The sequence below is a fragment of the Notamacropus eugenii genome, chromosome 2 (assembly GCF_028372415.1).
Source record: "Notamacropus eugenii isolate mMacEug1 chromosome 2, mMacEug1.pri_v2, whole genome shotgun sequence".
NCBI lineage: Eukaryota > Metazoa > Chordata > Mammalia > Diprotodontia > Macropodidae > Notamacropus > Notamacropus eugenii.
The window spans coordinates 49,124,927-49,137,511 of record NC_092873.1 but is presented as its reverse complement, the minus strand read 5'-3'; positions in this window follow the sequence as shown (position 1 = coordinate 49,137,511).

Here is a 12,585-nt window from a genome sequence, read left to right as displayed (position 1 = left end):
TGTGTGTGTGCCTGTGTGTCTGTCTGTCTGTGTGTGTGTGCCTATGTGCATGTGTGTCTGTCTGTGTGTGTGCCTGTGTGTCTTTCTGTCTGTGTGTGTGCCTGTGTGTTTGCGTGTCTGTGTGTCTGTCTGTCTGTGTGTAAAAGACAAGAATCCACCCAGTGAAAAGTGCTGCTCCTGTCTGCCCTTTGCCAGGGTGGGGGACTATGGGTATGGATCACTTAATTGTTGGTTCAGTTTGCTAAACTGCTTTTTAAAAATTTCTTTGTTTTTAGGGATGCTTCTCTGGGGTTTCAGTGAGATAGGTATATATGGAGAGACATTCAGATGATATAAAAACAAAAAAAAATTTAAATCTTTTTTTTAAAGTTTCTGTTTATTTTTAGATTCCCCCCACAACCACATACATTTGCAAAAGAGAGAGAGCCTACCCTGCAGCCTGTGTGTCTTTTAGTCTGTCAGCCTTTCCGTGTATCTATCTACCTTCCTATGTGTCCATCAGTTTCATTTCTGCCTGTCTGCTGCCTTTCCTTCAATCAACAAGCTTTCTTTTTTCCTTCTTTTTGATGCTTACTCTACGCCTGGTAGGGTGCTAAGTGCTGGGCATACAAAGATACTAAAAAACAAACAAACAAAATAATCCCTGCCGTGGGGGAGTTCACAGTCTAAAGGGGCAGACTACACACAGACAGCTAAATACACTGAAGAAATCAGCAGTGTGAATGGGAAGCCATCTCAGGGGGAAGGAAAGCCCTGCCTGCCTGCCTGCTTTTCTCTCTTCCTGTCTGCCTGTTCACCTCTGGGAGTGGGCAGCCCAGAGAGTTCATGCTTTATTTGTCCTGAAGCAGGCCTTCAGCATTGCTGCCACCTTTGCAGGCAGAGAGACTGACCACGGTTATCCTCCTCTGGGAGAGTGGGAGGTCATGTAGGACCAATATGAACCCAAATGAATGAAATAAGGAATCTTACAAAGGTTTACTCCAACGTACTTATTTTACAGATGAGGAATTTGAGGTCCAGAGAGAGGAATTAACCTTCCTAAAGTCACACCAGCAATAGCTAGCAAAGTCAAGATTCAAACTCAGGTGCTTTGACTGAATCTGATTGAACAAAACGCTAGAAGTCAGTCGAATCCTGAACTCTTCAGCTCTGGCTTAACCCCCCTGTGATGTTACAAACTGAGTTTTTTATATCCATTGGCTTCCCAAAGGTTCTTAAAAATGCTCTTGGAAATCTTAGCTTCCTTCAGGACTCCACATATGTACCACTGCCTACAGGAAGCCTTACCGGCTCCTTGGCCCCCCCCACCCCCACAGTTATTGGGACTGTTTCTCTTCTCAAATATCTTTTATTGACTTATTGAAAAGGAGTGTGATATGGTGGATAGAGTGCTGGACCTGGAATCAGAAAGACTCAGGCTCACATCTCACTTCCCACAGCTAATGACTTTATGATCTGGCCAGTCATATATAAGATTTGGCAACTTATGTCTGGCAAGTCATATAACTTCTCAAAACCTCAGGCAACTCTACGCTCATCCTTCCATCCATCCATTCATTCACGGCACTAGTACTATTTTTTCCTCCCTCAGGCTACTACTGATTCATTGCTTAGGTGGGATACAGAATAGAAATATTCTTCCTCATCTCTGAGAAGTTATATCAAATGATCTATAATTTTATAATTATGTCAAATGATATATAATTCTCTCCTTTAGCTGTAAGCCCCCAATCAGAGAAAGAGTGCTGGCAATAACATTTCAGTGTTAGATCTCTGTCTATCTCTTGTTCTCTGTCTCTCTGTATCTCTCTGTGTGGGTCTCTCTGTCTCTCTCCCTTGGAGGGTTCTCTGTTAGATCTCTCCCTCTCCCCTCAATTATTCCTTCCCTACCACGTTTCATTGGTTCTCTTTGAAAATGAAGGACAAACAGCAATCACATTTCTAATAAACATACCCAGACTAGCTTGTGGTGAATATTTTATTTATAAAAATAAACTCGTGTCCTGAGGGAAAAGTTTCAGTCTTCCAAGAGAGAGTTTAGGGGAACAAGGCAATGCAGAATCATCTCCTTAAGGTCTGTAAGAGGAGGTGACAGAAACACACAGCATCTGTCCTGTTTCCTACTTGATAAGTCCAAACAGCATTGCTGGAAGGATCCTGACCCTACATTTTATGGCAGCTGCCTGGGCTTCTGAATTTCCCAGCTTCACATGGCTTCTTAAGACCTCCCCTTCTCCAGATGACCTATGGGTCTTCTTCACATCTCACGGGGAGCTGCATTCCTCTGTGACTCTAGAGGCTTGAATGGGCAGCTGGAATCTCCACCATCTTTAGCTTTAGGTTCTGCTGAAATCCTTGGCTGGGGAGCTGCCGAATTCTTTCAGCAAGAGTGGGGATCTAAGGCTTGTCACCTTCAAGGCTAAAGCCCTTTAGACACAGTCTTCCCTTCTGATACCTCTTTATAAAACAGGGCTATGAAGGCTGCCAGTGCGTTTCTCACCTCTTCATCTCTGAAGGCTAAGCCATAACTAGGCAATAGCTATTTACCCATAGTCCCTAAATGGCTCTGGAGTTCAGAGTTCTCATTTTTTACACTCTGAGTGTCTCTTGTTTGTCAGTACAAATGAGTGGGAAAGGGAAAGGCTAGGGGAGCAATCTCTGCTCTTCCGGAAAATTCAAGCTAAGCCTGGGGGTTCATCAGATTTCTTGGCTTTGTTATATACAAATGTGAACTCCTAGTTCACATCCTTTACAAAATACAAAAGAGCACATTCAAACTCTTACCCAAGGTACCGCTTAAAACTACAAGGGGCGAATGAAGACCTGCTTCTTCAAAGTCCCAGCTAAAATCCTATCTTTTACAGGAAGCCTTTCCCAATCCTTCTTAATTCATGTGCCTTCTGTCTCTTAGTTGTTTACTGTTTATAGCTTGCTTGGTATATATTTGTCGGTCTTCTCTACTATGCAAGTAGGTGGCCAAGTATATAGAGTGCCTGACCTGGAGTCAGGAAGACTTCTCTTCCTGAGTTCAAATCTGGCTGTGTGACCCTGAGCAAGCCACTTAACCCTACTTACCTCAGTTTCCTCATCCATAGAATAAGTTGGAGAAGGAAATGGCAAACCAGTCCAGTATCTTTGCCAGGAAAACCCCAAATGGGGTCATGAAGAGTCGGACACGACTACAATGACTGAACAACAATAAATTAAGGAGAATTTAAATTTAAAACCTATGCTTACTTATAGGTCTCAACATCCAGAAAGGTTACCATTATTCAACTTCCACTTCTTTGGCTGTAAGATAAGAAAGCAAGGCTGACTGGAGCTATTGAAATACAGTTGTCAAAATATTTTTTAAAATCACAAGCTCATAGACCCAGGTGAAGGGGATCTAGAGGCAGCAAAGCCAGTAAAGGGGTTCTTGCCATAGGTTAGATGAGAAGGACTGAGGGTCTGAACAAGGGTAGGTTGTAAAGAGATTTGAGAAAGGCAGATTCAAATGTGGGAGACTTTTGTCAAAGCACAACTAGGGCTGAGACGTTTCCCATCTGATTAACTGGAAAAAATAAGGTGCGCTTGCCCCAAGGCACAAGGTTGGTGATGGTTGGACAGCTCCCTAGGTGAGGTGGGGAGGAAGGCAATAGGGAATGAGGGAAAGACTCCAGAGGGCATGTTTCCTCTGTGTGTGTGTGTGTGTGTGTGTGTGTGTGTGTGTGTGTGTGTGTGTGTGTGTGTGTGTGTGCCATCAGCTTGCAGTAGAGAGATGGCATCAAAGACTAGAAGGCTGGCATCATGTTTCCTCTGTGTGTGTGTGTGCCATCAGCTTGCAGTAGGGAGATGGCATCAAAGACTAGAAGGCTGGCATCAGACTTACCCGAGCCTGGACTGAGAAACTGAGACACTGAGTGGCAGTGCTAGAGAGCCTTCTGAAAATATAGCAAAGGGTAGGGGGAGAGGAAGAGAGGGAGGGAGGGGGCAAGACTAAGGGAGGAAGAGGAAGGGAGAAAGGGAGGAAAAAGGAGAGTAAGGAGAGAGGAAAGAAGTGGGAAAGAGAAAAAAAGAGAGGAAAAGAGAGAAATGAAAGGAGGGAGGAAAGAAGAGAAATAAAAGAAGAAAGGAGAGAAGAAAGGAGAAGAGAGAAAGAATCGAGAACTTCCTACTGTCGTACTATTCATACTCATTTAAACCAATTCACCCGAGTCGCTATCAACCCACAATGCATTGGTCCTCTTCAAAAACAAAGGACAGATAACAGTTAGGGACTCAAGTGTACAAGAGGCCTTCGAGATTTCCCCCTCATCTTTGGGATCGATTCTTCCTCATTCAGAGACTTCTATGTTCTCTATCACTTTCTTATTTTCTCCTGTACTTTTGTATGTGGATTGTACGCTTGGCCACGTGACATGCTGATCTCCGTGTATCAGGCAGTGACCACACTGGATTTCCAGAGTGAGGGCAATAAGCAGAGGCTTGTGGAGGTATCTGCAGGATCATAAGCTCTCAGGTCATTTTTGCAAATGATGAAACCCAGGCCCAGGGAGATCCCATGACTCCTCAGCAGGCATCAGAGATAGATTTCACCCTGGGTCTTCTGACTTGAGAACCAACGTGCCCCTTCCTCTGATCCTTGTGGACTTGACAAGTGATGGAATGGGAAGGATGAGGAAGAGGGAAAGGTCGGATAATTCTGACATTTGAGCTGAAAGGTAGTGCCTTTGATAAATTGAGGGGTTCAAAAGAAGGTTGGGTATGGGGGAAGATAAGGCAGCCAGATTTACCAGCACTGGAATCTTGCCTCATGCCTACCAAAAGTATGACTCTAGGTGAGTCACTAAACCCCTCTGTGCCTCACTTTGTGTAAAATGGGCAAGCGTGTTGAGGTCAATAATCCCTTGTGTCCTTCTGGCTCTATGTCTATGATGCGGTGAGTTCCAAATCTAAGTGGATCAGCCCTTCCAGGGCATGGTCTCTGGAGGACCTGTGCCTCAGAGGGTAAAAAGGTGGCAAGGTGAACAGCTGGATAACCCCACTGGATCCACTAGGGGAGACAAGACCTGTCTGGATCATATTCTCATACAAGGCAAAATGGACTGAATGGAAGCCAGAAGAGAAGAAATTGAATGGGGAGTAGTATATGAGGATGAAAAAGGAGCTGAAGAACAGCTCCTGATATTTGTCCCAGGAGAGAAGGGAAGGGTAAGGGATGGGATGCTAGCCTGAGTGGGCAGGGGGCATCAGAGACAGCAAGATGGGGGCTTGGAGGCGGTGGAGACCTGGATTCAGCCTCTCTCCTGCTCTACCCCCAGGGGCTGGCTGTGGGACTCTTTGCTGACCCTCAGTGACTCTCTGTTACCTTTAAGGTGACATGCACGTTCCTCTGCTTGTCCTCTCATGCCCCACACCATGTGGTTCCAATCTTCTCAGGCTGCTCATATATTGCTCTCCACCCTGCATTCCGGATTCCATGCAAACTGGCTGCCTTGCTCCCAGCACACGTTCCATGCTCTCATTTTGTATCTGCGCTCATGGTGTCTCCCATGCTGGGAATGCTCTCCCTCATCACCTCCATGTGCTGGATCCCTTAGCCATTTTTAAGGCTCAACATAGGTACCATCTCCTGCAAGTGACACTCATTTACTGCTCTGCCCCCTGCCCAGTCCTTTACTTGGTATTGACTTTGCATACCTAGTATAGTGGATAGAGAGACACCCCAAGTAAAGAAAAGCTGGGTTCAAGTCTCTCCTCTTCTTCATGTTGGTCTTCTGACCTTGGACAAGTTACTTCATCTCTGAGTGTACCAAAGTGGGGATTTGAACTCAGATCCTCAGACTCATTGCTTCCTGATTCACTGCTGTTTCCATGATGCCCCTCTAGGGGTAAGGTTTTTATTGTGGAAAATCCTGCTGATCTTCCACATATTTATATACACATGCATACAAATATATACATATGTCTGTATATACATACATATATGTGTATGCTGTTGAGTCATTTTCAGTCATATCTGATGCTTATCTGAGGTTGTCTTGGTGAGTGGTTCACCATTTCCTTCTTCAGCTCATTCTACAGATGAGGAAACAGAGACAAACAGGGTTAGGAAACTTGCCCAGGATTACACAACTAGTAAGTGTCTGAGGTTAGATTTGAACTTGGGTCTTCCTGACTCCAGACCCAGGGTTCTATCCACTAAGCCACCTAACTGCCCCTTTAAGTATATGAATGTGTGTGTGTGTGTGTTTATGTATGTATATGTGTGTAAATACACATGGCAGCAGGGTGGTTCAGCGGATAGAGCACTGGACTTGGATTCAGGAAGATTCATCTTTCTGACTTTAAATCTACCCTCAGATACTCCCTAGTTGTGTGACCCTGGGCAAGTCACTTAACCTTATTTGCCTCAGTTTACTCATCTATCAAATGAGCCGGAGAAGGAAATGGCAGCCCATTTATGGATCTTTGTCAAGATCTTTGCCAAGAAAACCCCAAATGGAGTCACGAGTCAGACACAATTAATTGACTAAAAACAACAATAACAAATCCATATGTATATATGTATATATACAAAACTTTTATTGGTGCCTTTTGTTTTTATACAACATTCATTTCTAACTATTCTGTGCCTCTTCCCCAACTCTCCCAGGGAGGCTTCCCTTAGAATATTGGAAAAATAGTTAAACAAAAACCACTGGACTTCATTCCTTTATTTACGTATTTTTGAAGAAACTATTCTGAATAGAGCCAACGCCAAATAAAATGTGCATTTCCATATACAAAGTAGAATGGGAAAAGAGGATTGTATGTGAAAGAGTGAATCTCTGTTATACACATCTTGCTTTTCCTTCTAAGTATATAATAAATTCAACTAGCATTTAGCACATCCTAGCATACAGTAAGCATTTAATAAATGCTTGTTGACTCGACAAGGCTTTCAAAGCAGATTGTTTCCATCTGGCCTTCTGCTCTCTCCTCGGCATTCTTTTAAAAATGCTTCAGAGCCTTTATTCTTTTTCTTCCTTTTCTTCCTTTTTTGGGGAGGTGGGACAGGGACCCTCATTTCTGGCTTCTCGCCTATGCCACCTTCCTCCACTGCAAATTGAAAACAAAGACCCAAGTTCCTGTAACAAATATGTATAGTCAAGTCAAACTATTTCCTCACCTGCTACGTCTGAAAACCTAGATCTCATTCTGCACCTTAAGATGAGAAGGTAGTAAGGGAAGCAGTAGGGTTAGAGCATTGGCTCTGGCCCTGTAAGGAGATACTCTGAGTCCAAATCCCTCTGATGGGATTTGAGTGTTATGCATTGTTATTGGTTGTTTCGAGTTGTGGTTAGTTATTGAGCTGCTCAGAGTTCTGGAAATTTTCACAGGTATTTTTCTTTACAATGTTGTTGTTACTGAAGAAATTATTTTCCTGGAGCCCAGCATGGACACTGAGCTGAGCACAGCCCAGCACCATGGCAAGGCACCACACCACCTGCAGCATCTTTGGAAATGCCAAAGACAGCTTCAGGGGTAGGTGAGAGGGCTCTTTCACTTGGGTAAGAAGGGAACACAGTGGTCTAACCCTGACCCCAGGCAATAGCAGCTTCCATTGTTGGAGCCCTGACCTGGAGCCCCTGGGGGGATTGAGTAACTGATCTGAATTTCAGCCCTGAGGGGCTGCTCAGGGCTGCAGAGGAGTGCTGGAATGGTGGAGCTGGTGGGGACTTTGGAGAGGGAATCCTGCTCACAGACCAGAGCGCAGGCCAGGAGAGTAATAAATTCCTCTCCCTTGATTCAGCCACCTTGGAGGAACTGAGAACTTACAGAAGCCAGAAGGAACTTCAGAAGCCTAGTCACCTCTTATTTTACAGATGAGGAAAATGAGGAGCAGGGAGTGATTGGCTCAATTGGGGTCACAGAGTTAGTATCATAGGGTCACAGATCTGGACCCAGGAGAGGTCATTGACATCTACAAGGATGAAGATAGGGAGGTAGGGGGAGGAAGGAAGGTTTCATAGAGGAGGAATTTGCTGGGCTGGACCTCAAAGGAAGGGAGAGAGGCTCTTCCAGATGAGGAGGTTCCCATTACAGAGGATGGGCCCATAAGAAGAGGGGACAGGGAGTCATCAATTTGGCTGTATGACAGTACATGAAAGGAGCAGTGGGGGATACATCTAGGAAGGGTTTGATCATGAAGTACCTTAAATGATGGGATGAATCAGGAGTTGAGACTTCCTTTGATAGAGAAGCAAAAAACTTTTGAATTAGGGAAGTTACTTGTTTACCAGGTTAAATAGGAAAAATTCCCTTCTCTCATAGAGCACAGTGCAAATCTTGCCTCCGACACTTCCTGGCTAATCATGCCCATCCCACAGGTTATGAGGATCAAATGAGATAATATATGTAAAGTGCCCTTGCAAACCTCAGGCTGTATAAATGTTAGCTAACAATGAATGGAAAGCATGTATGTAGTGCTAAGTGGCAGATGACAGTGGATAGAGGCTGGACCTGGAGTAGGGAAGGCTTATTTTCCCAAGTTCAAATCTGGCCTCAGACACTTACTAGCTGTGTGACCTTGGACAAATGACTTCACCCTCTTTGCCTCAGTCTCCTCATCTGTAAAATGAGCTGTAGAAGGAAATGGCAAACCATTCCACCATCTCTGCCAAGAAAATCCTAAATAGGGTCACAAAGAGTCAGACATGACTCAAGCAACCAAACAACAACAAAGAAAGCAAGAAGTAGGACAATGGTGGAGGGAGCAGGTGATAGGTCCCATCCCAGATGGTCAGTAGACAGTTGGGGTGGATAAGATATGGAGACTGGCAAGAGATCCTGGACTCCTTGAGACTACACTAACTCACTCATCAATCTGGAGAGCCCCACCCATAAGTATGATGACTTTGCAATCAGAGGCTCTGGGTTCAAATCCAACTTTTGCTACTTACTACCTTTATGACTCGAACTTCTCTAGGCCTCAGTTTCTCTTCTTAAAATGAGAGAGTTAGAGTCAAGTAAGGTCCCCTGCAGCTCTAAATCTATGCTCCTATGAGTTCCAAATCTAAGTGGAATAATTGCCTCAGGGCATGATGGTCTTTGGCAGTTCTGTGGTTCAGAGGGAGCTGCGGTAGGGCAGATGGCAAGGAGACCATGTCGTACAAGCCAGTAAGAGAGATATGGCCTATTTATAAAACAAGTGGCCAAATGCCCTGGCCCCACCCCTTGTTCTCCAGATTGCTCCATCCACTTACTGCCATCCTTTCCACCCTGGAGAGACCCCTCCCCTAAAGCCCCTTCTTATGAGTGAGTCTCTATTAAATAAGAATAATGGTGGTAAAGACCCCCATTCAAAGAGTCACACAGGCAATGTTCACTTTCCTCCTAGCTACATTCTTCACTCTCTGGACTTGTTCGCCTCCTCACTAGCAGCTGAGCCCTACACTCCCCCTTTTCAGATCTGTTAGGTATTGTTTTCCTATATTAGAATATAAGTTTTTTGAGAATGGAGACCGAGTCTATTTGCTCGACTTTGCATCCCCAGAGCTTAATAATTAGTACAGTGCATGATACAGAGAAAGCACTTCACAAATGTTTCATCTTTCTTTTCTTCTTTCCGTCCCTTCTTTTTCTTTCTTTCTTTTTTCCCTTCTTTTCTTCTTTTCTTTCCTTCTTCTTGCCTACCCTCTTATCTACCTTTTTTCTTTCTTTCTTTCTTTCCTTCCTTCCTTCCTTTCATTCTTCCTTCCTTCCTTCCTTCCTCCCTCCCTTTCTTTCTTTCTCTCTTTCTTTCTTTCTTTCTCTCTCTTTCTTTCTTTCTCTCTCTCTCTCTCTTTCTTTCTTTCTTTCTCTCTTTCTTTCTTTCTTTCTTTCTTTCTTTTTTTCTTTCTTTCTTTCTTTCTCTTTCCTACTTGTCCACCCTCTATTATCTTTCTATCATCTATCATTTTACTTATGTGCCCTCCATTATCTATCTTTTTTCTTTCCTTCTTTCTTTCTTCCTTTCTTCCTTCCTTCCTTCTACCTTCTTACTTAGCAGCACTCTTATCTATCTGTCTAATCTGTCATCTATCCATTTATCTATCAATCATACCTGCCCATCATCTATCCACCCATTCATCTGGCTGGCTGTCTTATCTATGGCAAAAACAAAATAAGTAGTTGCTTAAGAGAGAGCAGACAAGGTGTAAGGAGATGAGGGGAGGGAGAAATCACTTTTGTGCAGGGAGATGGGGCCTGTGGATGGCACTGCAACAGGTGGAGAGAGAGTCAGGATAGCAAGAGAAGAGAGTTCCGTAAATCTTAGAGATTTGTTGTAAAATGCAAAATGAGAGGCTGAGGGCAGTTAAGGGATACTTGGACATGAAACTAGTTTCCTCTGGCACATTGTAAGTTCACACTTGTGCACCCTGGTGCCTGCCTCCTGGCAGCCCCCCATCCCAGAATCCTCTTCTTATAAAAGAGCTGGAGGGGGGTGGGATTTTTTCTTCAGTTCCCCATCATAGACCAGTTTATAACCTACTTCTTGTCAAACATTCCTCTCCCTCCCCCCCCAAATATTTACTTCCAGTTTGTGCGGAGGCCTCCCAGGGCCTCAATTTTCATGAATTAAATATGAACTTCTCTATTGGAGCCAGGAAGGGAGGAAACCCTTGGCTGTCTGTGGGGACCACAAACAATTTAGTGCTTTGGTTGCTGTTCCCTCCTGGCTGATATTTCAAAGGCACCAAGGCTGGACCTGGTAAGGGAGAGAGTCTGACTATGTGCTCCCTTGTCTTTCTGAGCTGGGAGCCTACAGGATAGGAGAGAGGACCCTCAGGCATCAATTTCCACTTTGGATATTGGTGTCAGAGTCTAATGATAGGAGACTGTCTTCACTGATCCCGTCTCTCACTTCGACGCAAGACATTCAGAGGATGTCAGTTCATGAAAACATCCGGGATAATGAGGTTGAGGGGGATGTTAACATGGTGCATGGACAGTGCATTGGCTCTGAAGTCTGAGAATCTGTTTTCAAACCCTGTCTCTAACACATGCAGCCTGTGTCTCCTTGAGCAAGTATTAAAAATTGCTAGCATTTATAAAATACTTGACAAATATTATCTCATTTGATACTCATAGCAGCTTTGTAAGGTAGGTGCTATTATGATCCCCATTTTACAGATGAGGAAACTGAAGCAAACAGGGTGAAATGACTTGCCCAGGGTCACCCGGCTAGTAAGAATCTGAGGCTGAATTTGAATTCAGGTCTTTCTGCTTCTAGGACCAGTCGTCTATTCACTGAGTCATCTAGTTGCTTCAAAAGTTGCCTAACCTCCTCTGGCCTCAGTTTCCTCATCTGTAAAATGATAGAGATGGGCTAGATGGCTTCTGAAGACCTTGCCACCTTTAGATTTATGCCCCTGTGGTTTATAGAAGGCTCCAAAACATTCTACACTAGATTGATTATCTCATTTGCTTTTTGCAACAGGCCAATGAGGAAGATGTGATGATAAGGGTTCAGACTTGGGATTTCACCAGCGTGGAAACTCCCTTCACAAATATAGATCTTCTGTAATTTGTAGTTTTAGGAGGCTTCCTGGCACTCAAAGAGTCTTGGGTTAGAATGACTTGCCCAGGGTCACACAGCCAGCACATACCATTGTATGTGGCCCATGAATCTTCTTGACATCCAGGGCAGTTCTCTGCCCATTGTGCCACACTACCTCTCATGTATGTATATGTATGTATTTGTGTGTAGATATATATTGGTATGTATAAATATGTATTTCTGTAATATAATTGTCTTTGTTCAATCATTTCAGACTTCATAACCCCATTTAGGGTTTTCTTGGAAAGACACTGTAGTGGTTTGCCATTGCCTTCTCCAGCTCATTTAACAGATGAGGAAACTGAGGCAAACAGGGTAAACTGACTTACCCTAGTCACGCAGCCAGTAAGTATCTGAGGTCAAATTTGAACTCAGATCCTACTGACTCTAAGTCCATTGCTTTGTCCATGGTGCCACCTAACACTTGATGACTTGAGGTCAGTAGGTATCTACTCAATACTTAAGGTCCAGGAGGGCAATGTAAGTCACCTGAGATCATTCAGTTTTATCCTCGATGCTTTGTGTCAGGGACAAAGCCAGTCATCAACCCCAGTCTCCTGATTCCAAATCCAGTCCCTGTCCACTTTGCTCTAGTAGAAGAGAGGAATTCTTAGGGAGAAAATCTTGAGCATTCAGAGCTAGTGCCAAAGAACAAGAAAGTCTGGTGCTTGTTAATAAGTTCACACTTTTGGTTTGTTTCCATGTATTTAACTCCCTTTGGAAGTGTGTGGACTGTTTGAAGAATGCTGAATATTGAGCTAATAGAAGGAGCCTTTGGGGGAGGGGGCAGTCTGAGCTGTCTTCTGTTGACACCCCCTACAGGGATGCCCATTGGCAATTCAGTGGTGATAGAATCATAGGGAGTTTCCCGGGGGCTTCTGGGTTACAAACCTGGAACTGTGACCACTCTGCCCTGCCCCGCCCCCATACACACAAGTGTTTCCTATGTGATTAACCATGTTATAGAAATAGACATATTTTATATAGAGGAAGAGGCAATGCAGGACAGGGGAAGGAGC